This window comes from Tamandua tetradactyla, chromosome 11 (assembly GCF_023851605.1).
Source record: "Tamandua tetradactyla isolate mTamTet1 chromosome 11, mTamTet1.pri, whole genome shotgun sequence".
Taxonomy (NCBI): Eukaryota; Metazoa; Chordata; class Mammalia; order Pilosa; family Myrmecophagidae; genus Tamandua; species Tamandua tetradactyla.
The window spans coordinates 12,190,941-12,214,010 of record NC_135337.1 but is presented as its reverse complement, the minus strand read 5'-3'; the positions used below and the strand labels follow the sequence as shown (position 1 = coordinate 12,214,010).

The window sequence follows — 23,070 nt, the reverse complement described above, 5'->3', positions numbered from 1 at the left end:
CCCATATCAGTGGCGCTAATGATTAGGGAGAGGCTTACAGACAAACAAAGGATTTTGAACAAACTGTCACTTCGTTCGATCTGGCCACTCCCCTAGTGGGGATGTTGAGCACTTCTTGGCTTTGGTGGTCTGGTATAAACCTCTGGCTGGGCCCCCTTTTTGGGTTGCCCACCCTGAGCCATATGAGGACTGGCACAAACTTGCAGAGTCTGAACTCACTCCTGGCCTGGTGCATGGCTCCTGTGGCCCAGTACTTCCTTTTATTCACACAATCACACACACTCTGACACCCCTCCCACACCACCTTTCCCAGAACTGAACCTGAAGACTTCCATTTCCGCTGGTCCTCCAACTGTAGCTCAGTACTCTGAGAGTCTCTGGGAGTTGTTCAGGCTCCCCTTGCACCCAGGCTCCCCTAGCCTTTTACGAGTGGGCTGAAGCTGATGCACCCGGGTGCTTACCAGATAGATGGGCAGTGCCCCCAGAACCTCTGGCGGCGGTGGGCCCACCGGGCGGAAGGTCGGGAATCTGAAACATAGGAAAAAGTCTCATTGCTGGCCCTGGATTCCCTCGGGTCTCTGGTCCAGTGATGCTGCCACTCCCACGGGCAAGGAGGTGAAAATATCACTAGCCTCTTGATCCTGGACAAGCCCCAGAAATGTTGCATGAAATCAGGGACAAAGCTGAACGCCTTTAGGAATGTTACACAGAAACAGAACAAACCAGGGCCGAGGCTCTGAAGTTTCAAGAAGTAGGTTTTATTGTCTATGGCCTTTGGGCTCAGCCCAGTAGCCTCTGACAGTCTAAGCCACAAACAAAAGGGTAACATCGGTTTTTATAGGCAGGGTGACATGTTAAAGACAAGGTAAATGATTGGGTGCTTTAAATCAGGAAGGGCATGAAGCTGGGTTTACAAAAGCAGATGAGCAGTTAGTGGGGAGGGGGCTTCACAAGGACTTCTCTTATCCTGCCTATTGACCATCCTCGGGACCTGGGAGATTTTGCAAACAGGAAACAGCCCTAGGAAGCAGGGGCCCCGCCTGCTGCAACAGGAAGTGGCTTTAACAATCGGGGGCTGCTTGCAACAATTTATCCCTGCTTAAAGACAGGTTGCCCTATATGTAACAGCTACTTACAAAAAGTTATAAAATTGTCCTTGGTTTTACAATGATAAGTGACAAACATTAAAATTCTCCAATTGAACAAGGTATGCAAGATTTTTTTAATATTGTTGGTTTTTGTTAAACAGTGAGAGCAAAATAACTTACTGGAATATAAAGATAAGAGTTGAATGAGCATGCCACTAATGGAAAAAAGGGATATTTTCACAGAGCCAGGATTTTTCCCCATCCCATCTCCATTTGATATCAATTAAAACATATCATTGGTCATTTAGTAAAAAAAAAAAAAAGCAATACGCTTGTGCACAAGCACCAGTTACTTTATGTACAACAAAGGAACAGGGAAGGGTAAAATGAAAGAATAGAGAAAACTATACTGCACTTGTCAGGATGTTGTGGAACCAAATTGTGGTTTTCTAATTGAGAATGTATTCTTGGTCTATAGGGACAGAGTTCTGGAGTGAAGTAGTGGGCTCCCTTTTTAATAGATACCTCCTGTCTGCTGCTGGAACACATCAATTATATCTTCATCCTTCATTTCCAACTGTGCCAGTGTGTCTGTTTCATTGATTGGCTGCCCATAAAATCAGAATTGAATATGCCTCATTACAAACCCTGACATTTTCAATAGGCTTTCATTAGTTTACTAAGTGGTGTATGACTCTTAATCTTAAACTGCACCACAGAACCATCCTGTCCCATCACCTTCAAATTAATGTGATTGTTGTTCTCAGTCTTGACTCCTTCTTTGGGCTTCTCATTGGTCATGGTGAGACCCAGAGTCTCCTCAGCTACCACATCAAAAAAGAGGTACCAGGTCCACGCTGTGGGAGCACACAAGCAGCTCAGGAGAGGCAGAAGTGGTGGAGGAGGGAGCTGTATATGTTATTTTTCACCCACACACAAAAAAGTTGATTGTGGTGATAAAAAATTTTTATTTCTTCTAGCCTCCTATATTTTGTAGCAGCTAGAAGGAAAAAATCTGAGATGATGGTATGGTAACCCATGACAAACTCTGGGATCTGTCCTGTAACTACTTGTTGAAGAGTGCTTTGAAAACTATTGCTTTTTTTCTTTCCTTGCTTTGTATATATGTTATATTATATATTAAAAAAAGTTTAAAAACAAAGGATTGGAAAGGAAGGAAAAATATATATACATGATACACACACACACACACACACACACACACACACAAGAACATGGAGTCATTTAGAGTAGAGTTTAAATCTCCTTCTGGCCCTTTTGTGGTGGTGTCCTTAGACAAACCAAGTTCCCTGGGCCTCTGCCTCCTTCCACTAAATCACTTAAATAATACTGTGCTTAGAACACAGAAGGCGGACATATTGTGATTCCCACAACGATTATTGTTTTGAGAGCAAGGGTGGTTAGCATCTAGCAAAATAATGGCAAAACTGGGGATACTAGGAAGAGATTTGGTTTCTCCTGTTGGAGGGTCTGGGGAGGAATTATGGCAGCCTGGGGTAACCAAGAAATGATACAGCAGAGAGGCCACTGACATTGGTCATCCAAATACCCAGTGGTACCTCCAAGTGAGGCACTGGGAGAGGAGAACCCTAGAGACTTTTGGGACTCCAGTAGCAAGACAGCAGTCCAATCTGTGGCCATCAGTATTGCATCCGTAGATGCTCAAAAATCTGGGACATGCTCTCCAATCAGGAGACAGCAGAGATGTTCTTTCTGAGACACTGTGAAAGTGCTTACAAGTGGGGCACCAGTTTGGAATGGTGGGGAGGGGTGATGCAGGTGAATATATTTGTCCATATGCTGGTGAGACCCATGGCCCAGTAAAATGGAAGTAGCACAAGGGACACAGAGGGATGCTGGGTTCAATCTGGGAATGGCTCTAAAGTCTGCTGGGCATATTGCATATCATGAGAAAAAAAATGGCAGCATCCATGATTGCACAGATGTACCTGCCAAAAGGCACAGGCCAGGCTCTACTCAACCATATAAATCTTGCTCCAATGCACTCAAGTTCATTTTAGCAAGAGTTCCCCAGAGCTCCCAACTGGGCATATAATTTCTCCTCCTTAATAGATTATTGAAGTCTTCTTATCCCAAGAAAAATAAGAGATCCTGCCAGAATTTGTCAAAAAATTAAGGAAAAATCAATGAGAGTCTCATGAAGACATAATAAGTCAATGATGTGCTACTTTCCAAATGCAGATTTGGATCCCAAAGGCAGACTTCTTTCTGCCATGGGGCCTGTTGACCAAGACCTTGGCTTCTGGGAGGAGGGACTTTTTCTTGCCACCAGTGAACAGCAGCTGTTCCCTCTCTAGTAAAGCTACAAAACAACACATCCTTGTCCACCTGCAGCCCAGGAGCCAGGCCCACAGACATCACGTGTCATCAAAGTGGTTCTTCCAAGAAGAGCAAGAAAAAAATGCCCCCAGGTGTTGCATATGCCTGAAAAGTTTCTTTCATTTATTCTTTATATGTTTCATTTATGTGTTTGCATCAAGTGACTCCTTTATTGTGTGGGTGATTAGACCAAACTATACTCTGAGCACTTTGGAGCTGGCAGGAAATCTGAAGATTAGACAGCATCCCTAGTACTCACCACAGGGCTCACAATTTAGGTACAATCTTCTCAATTGATGGATTAGAACATAGAAACTCCCAGCTAAGTCTAGGTCACAGATGCAATTAAAATGCAGGCCTCCTGCTCCCAGGAAGACCACATTGCTCTTGCTTCAGTTCTATAAAGCAAACCAGAGGACATGATGAGACATTAACAGGTAAAAATGGATGAGACATAGCCTTGCCCTCAAGGAACTAGTGGGAAAAAGAAAGACATAAAAAAGACTGTGCTGTTAAAAAGATGTTCTAGTTTGCTAGCTGCCAGAATGCAATATACCAGAAATGGAATGGCTTTTAAAAAGGGGAATTTAATAAGTTGATAGTTTACAGCTCTAAGGCTGAGAAAATACCCAAATTAAAGCAAGTCTATAGAAATGTCCAATCTAAGGCATCCAGGGAAAGATACCCTGGTTCAAGAAGGCTGATGAAATTCAGGGATCTCTCTCTCAAGTGAAAGGGCACATGGTGAACACAGTCAGAATTTCTCTCTCATCTGGAAGGGCACATGGTGAACACGGCATCATCTGCTAGTTTCTTCTCCTGGCTTCCTGTTTCATGAAGCTCCCTGGGAGGTATTTTCCTTCTTCATCTCCAAAGGTTGCTGGCTGGTGGACTGTGCCTCTTGTGGCTATGTCATTCTGCTTTGCTCTCTCTGAATCTCTCATTCTCCAAAGTGTTTTCTCTTTTATAGGACTCCAGTAAACCAATCAAGACCCACCCAAATGGGTGGAGACATGTCGTCACCTAATCCAGCTTAACAACCACTATTGATTAAATCACATCTCCAGGGAGATGATCTGATTACAGTTTCAAACATACAGTATTGAATAGGGATTATTCTGCCTTTATGAAGTGGGATTTAGATTAAAACATGGCTTTTCTAGGGGATTTACATCCTTTCAAACCAACACAAAAGATAATACAAATAATCCAAAACTAGTAAATAAGGCTAAAGAGTACTAACAATATCAAATTGGGCCCTGCCAGGAAAATCACAGCCACCTGTTCGCAGCCACCATCTAGACCTCACCTTCCCTCACCTCCTTCTCTGGGACATTGTGAACACAAACTAAGCGGCCATCCTCTGGCCTGCAGCTCCTCCTTTGCTATTTCATTCCACCACTGGGAGAGATGTTAAGTCTAATGAGAAAATCCTACAAGATCTCAAATCTGGAAGAACAGCCAATCCCAGATGCTAAAGAAAGTAAGAACTCTCAGTGGTGGTGGTGGGTGTTTCCTCTGAGGTGGGAGGAAAACCCATACTAAAACAGTACACATTCATCTCTCTTCTCTAGTGTAAAGTGGGGTTTGTGGGGCTGCCGTCCATCAACCCCAACCTGGAGCAGTCTTTAGCCACCCCAGGAGCCAGGCTGTGATGGGACTGCTTCCCTTGCTCTTTTGGACTCTTTGTGCTGCGTAAGTAATAAAGGGGTTATTTGATCTTCTGGACTCTTTATACTGTGCAAGCAATAAAGGAATAATTTGCTGAAAGGTTCTGCTGTACCCAGGAGCTTGTGTTCCCACAACACTCCATAGGCAATCTTTCACAAGCCTACCCAAGGGTTACGTAATTACCCCAGGGGAATGCATCTCCTTTGACTTGCCTACTTACTATTAATTAAGGGCTTAACCTCTGTTAACTTATGTGCTAACTTAGAGATCTTGTCTGGTAAAGATGTAAATAATTTCTATTCCAGTGGAAAAGAGAACCCCAAAGTTTAAGGTATTTTATTTTTTTGTTTTCTTGCATGGGCAGGCACTGGGGATTGAACCTGGGTCTCAGGCATGGAATTTAAGAATTCTGCCACCAAGCCACTGTCATGCTGACTTAAGGCTTTTAAATAGTTTTTTAGGACATTAAGCAGCTTTGTTTCCTATTCCAACATTTTGTATTAAATGCTTATAAATACCAATAATTCCTCAAAATTCTACAAATGATCATGGTGATGAATACATAAGTTTGTGATGATATTGTGAGCCATTAATTGTTTAATGTGGTTGCACTAGATATACGTGAAGATTTCCCAATAAAAATATGTTTTTTGTAAATGCTCTTTGAACCAGTTTTACCATCTCATTGGCTCCCTCTCTATTGAATCACCAAATCTTTGACACATGTGCATTTTATATTTTAATGAGCATGATGTTTCTAAATTTCTGGAAATTATGTAGTGGGTAATATACAAAAAGTGCTGTGGGGTCAGGGTGAAGATCACACCCAGTTGGGACGTTCAAACTTTTTCACTATTGAGATCAGCCTTATGATTAATGGGTGGACTTTGTGTAGGTAGAAATGGAGGTCTGGGGTAGATATTTCAGACCCTGAGAATGACACGAAGGATGCTTTCCTTCCTATTTGCTTCATTCCTTGGATGTCTAACCCAGGAAAATCTAAAGACTGACATAGATGTGATGCTTTCATATAGAAAAAAATCCTGGAAAAAAAGTGTCTTGCATTCTCTCCCATGCTGTTTCTCTTCTCAGTCCATTCTTGATGACAAGTCCTTCCTGTATCTCCAACCCTCTGGCCCCCACCTCATTCGCTTGTCTCACTCTATGAGAAGCTGGAAAGGGCCTGGGCCTTTTTGTCAACTCTTCTGATTCTTCTCTGCCTCTGCCTTCATGAGGGAACTGCATTTCCTGGCTGTCTCCATCCACCACATGGGGCATCAGTGAAATATCTCCCTACAGTTTCCAAATGTTACCAGCAGCAATCACAAGGATAAACAGTAAACAACCCCCAGATAAAGCAGTCATTTCTGTCAGATCCAAAGTAATATGAATCAGGAAACTTGCTTCTGGCCGAGGAGGATTAGAACTGCAGCCTCAGCTGACCTTGCCTGGGCAGTATGAGTCCTCATTCGAGACTGGTGGCCAAGCCCTGGTCTTGGGGCTTTTTACTCTGGAGGATGCTACTGCCCCTGGTTGTGAAGCACAGGGTCAGATTTGAGCTCTAAGACTTGTGTTTCCTGAGGATCTCAGATATGCACATTCCTCCTTGAGTTTTTGCAGCCACACTGTTGTATTCCACGGGCCTTCCTAACCCACAGCTGTGCTATTTTCTCAGACTCCTGGCAGTCACAGTGGCCTGGTTGGTGGCTGGGCACTCTGAATGTCCTGGTTTCTGATGAGCTACGAAATTGTCACTGATCTCACTCCTCCCCCACTGGAGATCTCTGCAGAGCAGCAACCAAGGGGCGCCTCAGCTCGTAGAGCCCCAGGCCTGGAACATGCAGGTCTCCCACTCAGTTCCTGGTGCTGCCCAGACCTCCTGCTCAGCTAACTGTGGCCTCCAGGTAACCCAGCCCCTCAGCCTCAGCTCAGCTTCTACAAGCAGAGGGCATATCTACCTCTTGAGATCAGCAGAATTCCCTAAGGGGGTGACCAAGGAAGGAGTGACAGCAGTAGACAGAGGTGCAGCAGTCTCTGAACTAGGCAGTCTGGACTACTTTTCAGGCTGAGTAAACTGTGTGGTGGGGGTCAGTCTCTGGAGTCAGCCAGCCTGGATCTGATTTTGCTTTTCGTGAGTTGGGTAACCCTGGGCAAGTTCCTTAACCTTCCATTTCCTCATCTGTAAAACAGGGATAACAATACCACTTACCTCCTAAAGCGGATGGATGAAACCTATAAAACATTTAGTATGATGCTTGGCAATAATCAGCCCTCAATAGACGTTAACTATTTCTTGGAGGGGAGAAGTGGGGTGTTTTTCTGTTTGTGTGGATATGTGTATATAAAAAACATAAAGTCTCTGTGAAAAGACAAGTGAAAGAAAAGAGCAGAGAACTTTCTATTCATTTCCCGAGATGTCGTCTGTAAAAATGGATGTCTTCACCAACTCATCAAGGAGTCAGTGCTAATTCCATATTCTCTTGTCCAGAGAAGGATGAACTGGTTCCCTCAAACTAATCCTTGCTTCTTTCAGATAGGCTGCTCTCCACATTGACAAATGGAGTTATCTTCCTCTCACTTTCCCTTTGGCAACTGAAAATATCAATGAAGTATTAGTCTCCTTGCCACTGACTTTCTCCTGGGAGGAAAGGCTGATGGGCCCAGAATTAATGTGGCTGTTGATTTATTGCCTAATTTCTGAAGGCATGAGGACAGGTCATCCCATTGCCATGAGGGGGGATGGGAAGCAAGCAGCCCTAGGCCACTTGATGGCACTGATCCACATGTCTGTGCTGTCTACACTGGTTGAGAAGACAGAGCTGCAGAAAGGCTGACTCACCCTGGGGCCTGGAGGGTGGTTGGCATGAGCTGTGGTATCCCAAGGCCATGGGCATGACCTTGTGCAAGTGGATGCGTTTTGTAAATGTTCATTTTTTAATCTTTAGATAGGAGAATTGAATATAATGTTCTTGAGTGAGAAATTGACAAAGTTTACAAAGAGGTGGCACTAGAGAGATGAAATCTGTCACAGTCAAGTAAAATTAGAGAAAGAGTATCCTCCACCCTTTTTGTGCAACCTCCCACATTCCACCGCTGCCCTTTTTCTCCTAGCTCCTTGGGAGCTACAATAATTTATAGACAAGGGGTGGGAGAGGGTCCGCTTTTCATGAGATATACATAGAGGATTCCATCATTAATAGAATAGATACTTCTATTGCACACTTTCTATTGGCCAGATGCTTTTCTAGGCACTGTGGAGGGTAAAGAGAACACACTCACGCTTTGCAAAAGCCTTGACCCTGCAGGTTGGTGTTTCTATTTTCGTCCTGCCCACCACCACCCCCTCTTCTTCCTCCCAGAAGCAGCTCCCTTTTTCTGAAATGCACGAAGAGTGTGAGATGGCTGCCTAATATGAGACCTCTCCTTAGAATTGGTGTCTGGAAATGACAGTGCTGCCACCAGGCTCCTGGCAGGTTGTCAACGGCAATGAAATAGTTTTGGTCTTCAATGTTTTTCTTACCTAAAAATCAACTTAGGGATGTTTTCATTATTTATAACTTACTTCTCTTGTGCCCTCCTGTATCGAACATGAGATCCTTGAGTGAGGAAACCCTGCCTGCTTTAGCATTGTTCCCAGCATAGAATTTTGCAAACTGGGGAAGAGAAATCAATAAAGCAATCCATCTGTAGATCTACAGTGAGGCCACAGGATGAAGTTGATGGGTGTGCAGACTCTGGGATGCATTTTTATGGTTCTTATCTCTAAGAGCACAAAGCAAAATGATCAGTGCTTGAGAATTCCCTTTCAGACAGAACTATTCAGAGAGAGTGCAGGAATTATTCCTTCTGCCATTGCCAAGGAGTGGGACATTGCCCAGAAAAGTTGCTCTCCAAGTGGTAAGGGTCTGTGTGTCCTACTAAGAATTCTCCCTCATGCAAAGCAAGAATCTCTCTGTAGGAGACATTTGAAATGCTTTCTTGCTGTCCAGTCCCCTGTGAATATCTCTTCTATGTTCTGGGCACTTTCAAGAAAGATATTGGAAGCAGAAGATTACACCCCAGCTTCCTTTGCACTCAAGGTCAACACTGGATCCAGGATCCATCACTTAAATTTACCTACCCAAGACTACAGTCCAGAAGCAAGCAGATTTAAGACAGGCGCTTTGGGGAAATTCCACCCTGCTGGTAAGGGCAGCAGCAGAAATGTCAGGCTTCGGGGACAGCAGCAATTGTAGGGTCATGTCCATGCTGCAGAAGTGAGTAGTTGAGGGTGTAAAGTGAGTAGTGGAGGGTGGGGTCAGGGCTGGGGTAGGAGGACATTTTCCTCATTTGTGGTTTTGGACTTTGTCACTGGAAATTTAGCCTAGGCCTGGCTCTTCAGCCCTCTCAACACTTCCACGAGCTACCCAATACCTTTAAATTTTTCTTTTCTGTCATGTGTTCCTAACTGAGACCATCTAGGATAATGTAATGGATTCCTTTTGAATACTGCATGATGGCTACGGGACAAGAGGATGGTGTTGGGGGTAAGGGTGGCTGAGTTGAAAAGTTGTTGGAGCAGGGAACTTGCATCCAGTTTCCACTTCTTTCTATAGGGTGAGAGAGGTGCAGGGAACATGCAGTGGGGAGCTGAGTGGGCTGGGTCTAGTTGAGGTGACTTGCATGTGGATGAGACTGAGAAGAACAAGCCAGGAAGGGCTGCTGGTTGGCATGGGACCTGGGGCCAGAAGGGACTGGGTCTGCCTAGGCCAAGAATCAAATTCTACCACTGAACCACCCACATGCCCCAACATCCTATTAATGATCTCCTTTCCTACTCCATCAACCAGAGTCAAATGGAACCCTGAATGACAGTCTAATTAAAATCTGTCTCAGCTATTGCCTTTTGAGATTCTAACAGCTTTCATTTGTTCAGTGAATGCAGTGGTTCCAGGGACTGTGCTAGAGGCTTTACATGCATTGTCTCATTGACTTCTCACACCACTATGACGTATCTTCTTATCTTCATTTATAGCTGGGAAAAACCTGAAATATCAAAGCATGAGAGAATTTGTCCAAGGTCTTTTAAGAGGGTAATTAAATACTGTGATAGTAGATAAGCCCTTGAAGCTAAACATGGATTACAAGATAGATTTTGGCAGTCAACAGAAAGCTTTTTGTTCTGCCATCCATTGGGGGATGGGTAAAACTAGCAGGTCACCTTCTCTTCACAACATTCTCTTCTCTTATTAAATTCATATATGGGGAAATAAAGACAGAGATATTTTATTGTCTGAGAAGGATTTTTTCCCCAGGACAATGGAAGAGATTGTTAGCAATGGTATATACTGTTCACCCCACAAGTGTATTGGTCTCTGCTGCCTACCTGAACTAAAAGGATTGGTGCTGGGTAGACAGTAAAATACAGCAAAAGAAACTGAAGCCTGTTTCTTTTGACTAAAAGCTTCAGTGTGCAGGCCTGCACTGCAAATACATTATAATATAGGTCATTTCTTTTCTATTCATTTTCAAGCACTTATTTCATTTACACAATCTCAAGGCCAACAGATTTTGGCATTAAGGGTGATTTGATGTGTGATGCAGACAGTCTAATTAAGGAGAGAGTCTTTTATCAGCTCCTTTAAATTTTCTTTTCTCTTATCTATAATTTTTTTTTTCTTTTGCATGGGCAGATTCTGGGAAATGAACCCAGGTCTCCGGCATGACAGGTGAGAACTCTGTCTGCTGAGCCACTGTGGCCCGCCCTCTGATCTATGATCTTTTATACTGATTTGATCTTTTTTATTCATAAGGGTTTCATTCCCACTTGTCATGGCTGCATAAAGTGAGTAATGAAGACTTGGATATAGCAGGTACATCTCATTTATCCTCAGTAGCAAAATTAATAAAGTTGCAGGAAAAAGGTTCCCGTGCTTGAATTTCTTTAGCTCATCCAGAGTTATCCAAAATACATTTTACCTGTGTCTTCCAGAACTGAGGCTCAGCTCTAAGATGTAGGAGACTGTGCCCAACCCCTGCCCAATGCATCCCTTGAACAGGCTTAGAATCGAGTGGCCAGGAGCCCATTTTCACATTCATTCTCTTTCCACACACTTATTGAGCCCCTTCTAGAGGGTAAACTCAGGGATATAAAAAAAGAATGACAAGGTCAAAACCAAGTGGTCCAAACTGCCACTGTTTGGCAAATGTCCAGTGAAAGAAAACTATCTTAGCTTGCTGAGTATAAAGGTCAAGAGTAGTCTAGAAAGATTATCTGCTCTAACCTTTTGCCTGTGGAAAGGTGACCCTCCCAACACAGTCTGCTATTAATCAAGGGTTGTCAAATGTCAATGATATCTTTGACCTGTAGACTTTATGTATGTGTCATGAAGTTGGTCTAACTAAAGATGTAAGAGAGCCTCCAGCAGCACAACATAGATGGAGCCTTAGATGGAAAGTTAAAAATCCCAGGTTCAAGTTCCAAATTAGCCACTTTCCCCTTTCTGAGCTTCAGATTTCTTTTCTGTAGAATTAGGAGGTTTGGATTGGGCTTCCCATATCCTTTCACATTCTTAGGACTGTATTACTGACAAAGCAACAGAAGTTTTGGCATTAGAGAAGGCAGGTTAAGAGTGAAGTTTCACCACTTGTAAGCAGGGTGATCGTCAACAAAGTATTGATTTGAGTCTTGGCTTTTTTTTTTTTTTTCAATTGTAAAACAGGCTTAATGATAGTAGCTCTTCCAAAAAAGGCCATTAGGATTAGTGAGGCCTGTGAGTTGCCTGGCAAGCAGTTGTCACTTCCTATATATGAACTACTAATGGTATTACTGTTATTACTATTTGAAATCAGGCTTTGGTTTATGACTCAGCTCTCAGGTGGTAACCATTATTCAAAGCCTGTGGTGTGGCCCCCCAGTATCCCATCCCATAGCTTGCATGGAGTGAGATGCTTTAGTTGGCAAGACTCTTGTGATACTTTGATGTGCTTTTTCCCATCACCTTATCCAACTCTGTCCTATCCTAGTTAGCTCATTTACATTCATGTCACTAAACTTAGCACTAGGATGGGATTTCAAGAGATTTTTCCTTTCTCCTCACTGTGTTTTAAAATTTTATACCATAGAAAAGTGTAATAAAAAACATACTTCTCATATCATTGAATACAGCTTTATAGAGCAACTATGTGAGTCCAGCCCTGCAATCTTCTCCCATGAACATGAGATTGCTTGATGTCTGCAGCCATCATTTGGCACCTACCTTCCCTGTAGTTTGAGTTATCTTTTCATGTGTGTCCTCACCTAGATTATAAGTAGCCTGAGGAAAGAAACAATGTCTTCTCACTCAGACTTTTAAAAGCTTACTTACTGATGCCCCCTATGTATCAGCCTATTACATAAATTATCCTACCTAATCCTCCCCATAATCTGATGAGGCAGGTAAAGTTACCCCCATTTCAAAGATGAGCCTTCTGAGACTGAGTGTGGCTGATCCAGAATCCAAATCTGCATCTGTCTGACTCCAAAACTAGTGTTTCCTCCTCTACACCACAGCCTTGCACAGTGCCAGCTTGAAATCCTCACCCATGCTGTACCAGCTCGATAGACTGGGGTTGATCCTTGCTCCTGTCCCAGAATCCCCCAGCCTGAGAAGAGTTTTCTGTGGCTTTGGTGCCCTCTGCTAGCACTGGATGACTTACTACCTGGTTAGGCCTTGGGTTCATTCTACTTGAAAGAGCAATGCACATGTCAAAAAAGAAGGCCCTTGACACTGAGGGGAGAGCTAGACCATCTAATAGGGCTGCACTTCTTAAAGAAGGGTTTAATTCCTGGATGGGTCAAGAAAGGGGGGTTAAGATCTCTTGACCCAACAGCAGTAGGAAAAACTTCAAAGTCTGGAGTCTCACCACTTTGCTTCCTATTAACTTCTTCCCAGTCTGGACATGTGGGCCATGGGCATTCTCTGCTGGACTCTCCTGGTAATTTCATGTTCCTAGAACTTGTTTATGGAAAAGGGGAGAAAGAAGAGGATAAAGGAAGATTTAAAGATTTGTACATTACATAGAGTCTCTTTCCTCAAAGACATCATTGAGACACTCTAAAGAATATTTATTGCATTTCTATTATGCTCAGGATGCAGAGATGGATAAGATGCTGTTCTTGACTTTGAAAAGTAGACATACAAACAATTGCAATATAACAAATGGAGTTATGCAACTCTTATACAGCTGAGGACTTTTTCTATCATACCAAAAATGGTTACTAGTGCTCAAAAGTAAGTATAAAGAAGGCTCAAGTATCCTACAAACTAAAGAAAGAAAACAATTAGGGGTCAGACAGCTTCTCCAACCATATTCTCAGCCCCCAGTACTTCCCCAGCTTATATGAATTATTCTCCTCCCTCTTCCAAGGTGTACAGGGAGGAACAAGACAGCAGCAGGACAGAAAGGGAACAATGTAGAGTAGCTGCCCTCCCCACTCCAGTGTGACAAGGATATATGAGCCAGCTGCCATCCTCTTCCTACTTTCTCATTTACCCTTCAAAGACCTTCTCTGCAACTTAAAAAAGTGAACATCGGCCGGTCTGATAATCCGTTAATCAATCATCTGGCTTTGAGTTAATCAAGGATACCCTGGAGCTGTGTTGGCCAATACGGAAACCACTAACCACAAGTGGCTATTGAGAATTTGAAAAGTGGCTAGTCCAAATTGAAATGATCTGCATCAAAAATATACCTGATTTTGAAGACTTACTTTGAAAAATAAAATGTAAAATATCTCATTAATGTTTTTATATCAATTACATGTTGATAATTCTTTGGATATATTTGGTTAAATAAAATACATTACTAAAATAAACTTCACTTGACCTACTCTTTTTTAATGTGGCACCATTATATTTCTAAGGACTGTACTTTCTTGAGTTTAAAAATCAGAGCCAGGGAGCCCAACCCAGCAAAGTTTTACCACCAAATAGGACCACAAGGGGGCAGTGCTGCAGAGAGAATGGCTTCTATGGGCATGGCTTTAGCAGGAAGTAGACTGGCTCCTGGAATTGAAATGGCACAAATAAATTGTCACAAGCCAATTCAAGTGGTCAGAACATATGTTCTCTAATGGTATCCTGTAAGGATGATTTTAAACGGCCAATTCTAGAATTAAATAATTTATCTAGAGCAGGAGCCCCAAAACTCCTGAATTACAACACCGAAGACTCAAATTTCAAGGAAGTGGTAAGCTTCACTATCATAGCTAGGGAATGAAAAGAGACCCTGAACTCAAGCCTAGAGGAGCCTACCATCTGCCTCCCATATATGAAGGTAGATGTTAGGTCTCAAAAAAGAATTCTAAGAGCAAAAATAACTCTTAATGCAGAGCCCCCCACAGCCCCCATCCTCAGCATCCTTGGCAGGTCCAAGGATCCAGGTTCAAGGATCCAGATTACAAACCCCCATCCAATCAGGAAACAACACACCACCTAGTGGGCACCCTCCCCTCCCATTGTCACTGTTCCTTTAAAACACTACTCCCAGAACAAAGAGTTGGAGCCATTTTCTCTTTCTTCCTCCTGGCTCCCCAGGCAGGAGCCAATTTTAGGCTCTTACCTGCTTTCTCCCTTTTGGTCACCCACCTACTTCCTCCCTGCTTTATCCCCTCAATAAATCTGTTCATCTTTAATGCTCCATCTTGGGTGGAATACTTAATGATTCCATGCCTAACATCTGATATATGTCCTAAAACCTGGGACATATATCAGACTGAGTTTTGAGTTTCCTGCCCCTTAGGGCTACGGGAGCAGCCTTCCAGTTGACTCCATCCCCTGAACCAGCACAGTCATTCAGGTTTCCATGTGCTTAAAGGCTTGAGTCCACCAGCTGAGACCATCTTGATGTGACACTAACTCACCTCCATGGCACTCAAACATCTACAACTAATTTGGCCCTAGGTAAGTGATGCCTTTCTGCCCAGATCCTCCCCTCAAGCATTCTGTTAGTGTACTGGCAACATTTTGGCCTGCGTCAGTGTACCTGGCTTAAAATCTGAGCTCAGTAGAAATTCTCTGACTCCAAGAGCATTCTTCCCCATGCAATAGTCAAAGTAGCTGGGGGATGCCCTGAGCGAAAGACCGCAGGCACTCTCCTTTGTTGCTGTGACCGGATCATGGATCTGGACAGTTAGTCTCAATTAAAGCTATACCTGCCCATAAGCCTCCAAAGGAATTGGTTACCATAAACTTCTAATGGAGCAATAACTCATAAGCCTCCAATGAGCAGAATTCCATGAGCCTCCCATGAGCAATGCCCCAGTACATATCAGCCTCACATACCCAAAGACATCCTAAGTCTCCAAGGGAGCAGTAACTCATAAATTTCCCATGAGCAAAATTCCATAAGCCTCCCACAAGCAAACCTCCATAAGCCTTCTCCAACACCCTTAGAACAACAAAAACATTGGACTTCATAAAAAAAAAACTTAGTCTTCTACCCCTCTAATCACTTCTAAATTAATGTAATAAGTGTTTCATGTCCATTCAATTGTTAACTAATATTTTCAGTGTGTCAAATATTTGATGCCTGTTGTTAACTAATGTGTTCAGTCCAGTGATTGATTAGAACATTCCTGCATTTGTATGAGTTGAATAACTGGTTACTAATTATGAAAGTTCTTTTACAAAGAGAAACTTTGGGCTGTATTAAAATTTTTCAAATTTTTATTATGTCTATAAAAAAGGTTTTACTTCTGTAATATAATCTGGTCTCATAATTTATAATAAAAATACTACTATTATAATTAAAATTAAAAAATATTACAGTTAAGAGCATTCTGCAAAAATAAATGTAAAATAAAATAACATTCAATCCTTTATTTGTCTTTCTCAAAAGTATTTCCGTGTTTGTTTTTCTTTTAAAGTAATAAATTTCTTATTTATGTCTGTATACATTTTCAGTGCATAGTCTCACACCTCTAAATAATAAAAGCAATTAATAAAAAGAAATTCTTAATGAGATCTATTTAAACTGCTTAAACATTAGTCTTATAATGAGTATAAACAAAGGGGGCCATTAAAAGCTGCCTAAGTACATTCTCGAAATTCCTCTTAAAGTAGCCTAAAGGTTGCATAAACCAAGCAATGTTTCTGGTAATAGTAACACTTATATAAAATATAATGAAATTAAAAATAAGCTAATGCTTCAAAAATTCTATATTAATTGTTTCAAGCATACATTAATTAAAGCATTTTAAGTATTTAACATTAATCTAACAAATTTATTTTTGATGGTAATTGTATATGGTAAAATATTTTTTAAATTTTGTACCCAATTCTTTTAATTAAAAAAAATTATTGTAGCAACATACGCAACTCAATTTCCAATTTTAGCCACTTTCAAGTATACAGTTCAGTAGTATTAATTCCATTCATAATATACTTCCATCACCAATATCCATTTTCCTAACTTTTTCAACACTTTAGGAACCTTAGAGCCATTAAGCAAAAACTTCCTCTCCCACCCCTGCCTGCCTCCTCCCCACAGCTCTTGAAAATCATCTACTGTCTGTCTCTATTTGCTTCTTATAGCTATTTTATATAGGAAAGATCTTACGGTATTTGTCTTTTTGTGTCTGGGTTTTGCCTCTCATCCATGCATCAGGACTTCAGTTCTTTTTACAGCTGAATAATATTCCAGTGTATGTATATGCCACATATTTTAATCCATTCATCGTCTGATGGACACTTGGGTTCTTTCTACCTTTTAGAAATTACGAATGATGCTACTATATAAACTTTAGTGTACTAATATCTGCTGGAGTCCCTGTTTTCAATTCTTTTAATTTTAATAAGTTATCCTATACCATTTCTGGGGCTCATGCCATGATGAAACTGACATTAGTATTTTTTACACGAATGAGAACTACATTTGCATAAGCAAAGCATACATTTCTTGCCCCAAGTAGCAGAGCAAAGCAGACAGCTACGTGGACTTTCATTGCCTGACTTTCATTTATGGTAGACCCTCATCAGGACTGGGGCTAAGGTGCCACAAGTGAAGTACCTACAGCATAGCATTTAAAGAATCACCCTGTATGTGGCAAAATATAGGCTTAAAATAATAACTTAAGTGTAAAGGCTGTAAAAGATGTGTTTTTATTAAAAGAAAAAAGAGAGCAGTTTTGCCTTAAAATAAAATAAATAGCTGTTAAAAAATGAGGAAAATGTAAGACAAAGCCTGAATAAATATAGTAAGTTGCCGATGGTTTATGAAGAAAAAAAATGATGGTCAAAATTTTAAAAAAAGTAATGAGTCTATCCATAACATGTAAAAAAATCGTTACTATTAAACTATATACTGATGCAAGCCTAAAATTTAGTTTTCTCTCTGTTAAAATAATAAAATTTTCTTAAACTGTTAGTCTATTCTAGTAAAAAAGTTGAAAAAGTCTTTTCTAAATAATCAATGTAAAAAGCAAAAAGTCTGTGTTTTATCAAAATGACTACTTATTCTTTATGTTAACTTTATAACATTCTTGGCTGTGTAAGAAAAATGAATCATCTCATTGTTTAAAAAGGCTAAGGTTTTTTCCTAAGCTTTAGTTATCAAATATTGCTTCAAACCTAATAACTTTCAACATTTTGCTTCCTCAAAGTCAAACTCTAAAAAATATCTTTTTATTCCAAACAGTTGCAAAATATTTGTTCTTTTTTATAAAAATAAAATGTTAAAAAATTCATTTAATATATTTTAAGTTGCATAAAATGTTTTAAAAAGGTTATAAAAATTAAAACATTTTCTAATCTTCTGTCAGCAATTAATCTTTTTAAATAATATTAAACAGCAGTGCAGTAATTTATTTAACCAAATCTTCTGTTTTACTTACAGAAATAAAATAAAAAACAGCATCAAAAACACCCTGTGGCCCAGTAAATTAGTAATTTCCTCCTCAAAAAACAAAAGTTTAAAAACGGTCATGACCAAAGGGCAGTAGTCAACTAGCAAAATTAAAGGGAGTGCCAAACCCTAGTGCAGAAAAAGGAGGTCAATAGCAGCCATGGCCAACCAGCAAAATTCTGAAAACATTCTTTTACTGCAGCTTCTGTTGCATCAAAAACATCGCTATCAACCTGGTACAACAGAAAATGCTAAAAAAACCTCCAACTATACCCTGCTCGACTCAAAGCAATCCCTCACCCCCACCCCAACTACACCCTTTTGTCTGCAGTAAGTAGTCAATGAAAAAGCATAATGCCCTATTCCTTCAAAAATTGCTTTAAGCTAAGCTAAGGCACTAACCCAAACCCAACACCAACTTCGTTCAATTTTATTAAAAAGAAAAGGCAGGAATGTCTCAAAAAAAGAATTCTAAGACCAAAAGGAACTCTTAGTGCAGAACCCCCTTCAGCCCCCCTCCACAGCATCCTTGGCAGGTCCAAGGATTCAGATGTGAACCTATTTATGATAAGCCTCCATCCAATCAGGAAACAGCACACCACCTAGTGGGCACCCTCCCCTCCCAGAGTGACTATCCCTTTAAAATACAACTCTCAGAACAAAGAATTGTAGCCATTTTCTCTTTCTTCCTGCTGGCTCCCCAGGCAGGAGCCAATTTTAGGCTCCTATCTACTTTCTCGCTTTCGCTCTCCCACTGCTTCCTCCCTGCTTTATTCCCTCAATAAATCTGTTAATCTTTAACTCGATTTCTTGTTTGGAATCCTTAAGGACTCTGAGCCTAACAGGAGGCTGTAACAGCTGGAAGTGAGAGGGTTGGAGGAAAAGGAAAGCAAGGAGTGATGTGAGGAAGAACTGAAGTATCAGGAGTAAGTAGAGATTTTTAGGGGATTGGAAAGCCTATGGAAGCACTCTCAGTTTCACCAAAATGCCACCAGTCTTAGTGTAACCTGGCACCATCATTCAAAGAGCAATCTGTAAATATTTATCAAAAATCATCTTTTGATATGTCATTAAAAGATATGTCATCTTTTGAACCAGTAATCCCATTTCTAGAAACTGATCATAAGGAATTTTTTTTTTTTTAACATGGGCAGGCACTGGGAATCGAACCCGGGTCCTCTTTGCGGGCAATAAGGAAATTTTTAAGCTGCACAAATATTTGGGTACACAGATGTTGACCTAGCATTTGTAATAGCCAAAAGAAAAAAAGAAAAGAAAAGAAAAGAAAACAATAAGTGACCTAACTACGTACTACATTAATTAGGAGTTGGTTAAATAAATTAAGGCGTGGCTTTATTATGGAATATTTTGCAAATATTAGAAAGGATACAATTGAATACCAATTAATATGGAAAGACATCTATACTAAAATCTATGAAAAAAGCCAGCTACAGAAGTTTATGTTTGGTGAGTATGTCCATTTTGCTTTAGAAAACAAAAATAGTATAAGTATACATATGCAAAGACTATCATCTGAAAGGACAGTCATCTCTGAAAATGGGACTATGGGTGATTTCCGTTCTTAATTTTACAACTGTTTTTTGTATTTTTAAGAGTAATTTTTAAATAGTCCTACCTGGTCTTCTTTATCAGCTAGGATTCAAGTGCCGCTTTCTTTCCCCAAATTTCCCTGAGGTCTCTTATCCCGTGATAAGTACCAATGTCCTTGCCTCTGACACTTTACCAATCAGTGCCCAGCTTGGGGTTTTAACTTTACTCCATCTCACATGTTGTTCCTTTGAGTATATGTCTTACCCTCTACAAGCCTGTGGGCCCATCATAGCAGTTCTGTGTCTCTTTTCCGTATGTGCCCCCACAACCTCTGATCAGAATCCAAAGAATAAAAATCACTGCGAGTCAGATGTGGCCTCTCTCTCTCTAAGCCCAACTCTGCAAGTGAAATCATTGCCCTCCCCGCTACATGGGACATGACATCCATGGGGGAAAGTCTCCCTGGCACTGTGGTAGATGACTCCCAGGGATGAGCCTGGCCCTGGCACCGCAGGATCAACAATGCCATCCTGACAAAAGGGGGAAAAATTGTATAAGGTATCAGTGACTGAGAGAGTTCAAATAGAGTCCAGAGGCTACTCTAGAGGTCACTCTTAGGCAGCTTCAGTTAGACATTGCTACCTATCATAACTTGCCAACCCCCAAACAAAACCATTCCAGCTAATCCTAAAGAACACCTAGGGCAATATATAAGATTCTCCAAAGGTGCTATTACTAGGGTAATTTTCTGAAACCTACAACCTCCAGATGGGTCCCTGGACCAGATAAGTCCTGAAACCTTAGAGCTTAGCTTCTACCCCATGTTATTGACAGTCCCTTCCAAGATGAAAAAGAAGGGCCATAGCCCAAGTACCCCCAAGCATGGGTTAGAAAGATCAAAGGTGATGGTGGAGTTATACAGAAAAGTTAGGATTTAACAATTGAATAGGATTGTTGAATCATTAAAATTTATATTTCTTTTAATCTCCAGTATCTTAGAGCAGCTAGAAGTAAAAACCTAAAATTGTGCGATTGTAACCATATCAAACTCTGAAATCTGTTCAACAGCTAATTATTGTGCTATGCTTGGAAATTTATTGCTTTTTTGTATATATGTTATTTTTCAAAAAGAAAAGAAAAGAAAAGAAAAGTCAATTGTGATGATAAAAAAATATTTATTCCTTCTAGCCTCCTACATTCTGGAGAAGCTAGAAGGAAAAATCTGAGATGATGGCATGGTAGCACATGACAAACTCTGGAATCTGTCCTCTAACTACTTGTTGAAAACTATTGCTTTTTTCTTTCTTTGCTTTGTATGTATGTTATACTAGAGAATGAAAAAAGTTTAAAAAAAAATCACTGAGACAAAGTGACAGGCCAGGGACCGAAGATAAGGAGGCCTGGTTGTCAACCCTGTCCCAGGTGCGGAGTCACTGGGGAGACACTAAGGGTATCACAGAATGGACCGGAATCCACCGGTTACAAACTCAGAAGTTGCCCCAATCAATTTTGATTCCATCAACTTTGATCCTTGGGAGCTGCGGTCCCAGCCCGTGTACCTCTCCTGTCACATGACGGAGGAGCGCCTAAGGTCTACGGGGGAGAAGTACGCCTGGCGCTGAGTGATGGTGGGCGGGCAGCGGAACGCAGGAGGTTTTGGAGCTGCACTTGGGCCTGAGGTCGCTGCTGAAGCGGAACAAAGGGCATGTGACTGTGGGGCCTGCTCTGGGGCTGCAGGGCGGGCAGTGACCCGGGATTAAACTCTCTGCGGGGCACCGTGCACACTCCCTCCCTGAGCCAGGTTCCGGGGTTCAAATGTGAGGCATACAGCTACGGTGGGTGTCGTATTTTCAGGAGTTTTAGGAAGTGGGTTAAGTTTTGGAAAGGAGTACACGTGTGCAAAGTGGAATCCTGCAGTGTAAGCATAAGCAGACGCACGTATCTCCTTCCATGCCTAACCGGTTACTTGGTGCTTAAGGAGATGAGCCGACCCTTAATTTTTTCGAATGAATGATACCTTTGTGAGATTCAAAATTGGAAAAGTATACGAAGGCGTACAGGGAAATATACCTCCCTCCCACCACTGTACTCCAGCCTTCCAGTTCCCCTCCAGGAAAACTTGTGTTACTTAGAATTTTTCAAGTGTTGCTCTAGGTCAGTTAGTACATTAAAGCTTGCATTTTCAACAAGGAGAAATAACCCGGAGTATTACAATGTTTGTGACCCTCCAAAGCTAAATTATATGTGACAGTCTTTTTGTTGTTGTTAATGAAACTTAATTTAATTATTTAAGTTAATTGGTTTTAATTTAATTTTTCTGGAAGCATGGAGGGACGATAATGGAAAAAAAAAAGTTGAGAAACAATGATTTAAAGCACTTACAAAACCTGGCATGGAGAAAGCCATTATGTGTTATGGTAATTTAAGCTCATGTTCTCACATGGCACCCTTCGTCCCTCCTCTGTTCCTGGAACTAGAATAGAGAATCCATTGGTTATTGGCGTCCTGTTCACAGATTCACAAGAACTTTTCCGGGCTTTAAGTATCTTACACCAGACTTTGAGTGTGTTACAAATATCTGAATACCTGGTGTATTAGTGCTATTCTCTAGCTTTTATTTCCTATTGTCCTGCCAGTTTGAATGGGTATTTAAGAAAGTAGGACATTCCCTGCAGTTCTAGCATAAAAGATTCGGCTTACTACTCGTTTGATATTGAGTCTAAAAGGGACTTCAGGTAATGAGAGAAGTAACTCTTTATTAGATGTATGACATATGCTAGGATTATGTTAGCCTTTATATATATTTTCTCTAGTTTTTACAATAACATTGACAGAGGAGTGGTGATTTTTTTAGTCTAACATACACTTAACAATAAGTGAGCATGCGGTAAAATGTACTCTCTTTTAAGTGTACAGCAGATTCAGAGCAAGACACATCTGGGTTCAGCCTCATCCTCTTCCATTTGTTAGATGTGTGAACTTGGACCAAAACAACCTTTCTGGGCCTCAGTTTCCTCATTGAGTTGTTTAATAATTATACTAATAATAGAATTATATTTATTGAGCTCTTGCTATATACCAGGCAGTATTGTTAGTGCTTTACATATATTAATTCATTTTGTCTTCATAAAATCCTGTGAGGAAGATAAACTTTTTTCCTAGTTCCCTTGAGGCAAATAAGTCAAATAGCTTGCCCAAGTTCATATAGCTAGCAAGTGATTGAGCTGGGACTTGAATCTTGCTCCAAAACCTCTTAATCACAACACTATAAAATTATATCATATGTGTAAAACATTCAACACAGAATCTAGATATCATGCTCAATAAACAGTCACAATTGCACGTGAGGAAATAAATCCAGAAAGATAAATAACCAGAGCATTTAGTTAATGTCAAAACTAGTAAATCCGGGTCTCCTTATTTATAACACAAGACTTTTTAAAACTAAATTTTGCTGCAAGTGTAACTGAAATGGGCAATACGTGTAACAGTAATGTTCTTCACAGTTTAGTCAGTTAGAAGAGAAAAGGCAGAT

The 23,070-nt window shown here is 40.9% G+C and overlaps 1 pseudogene; it reads right to left on the bottom strand.

Moving 5' to 3' along the window:
- Positions 1-1,602: 1,602 nt before the first annotated feature.
- LOC143649389 (small ubiquitin-related modifier 2-like) lies at positions 1,603-1,889 on the bottom strand (annotated as a pseudogene).
- Positions 1,890-23,070: the final 21,181 nt, after the last annotated feature.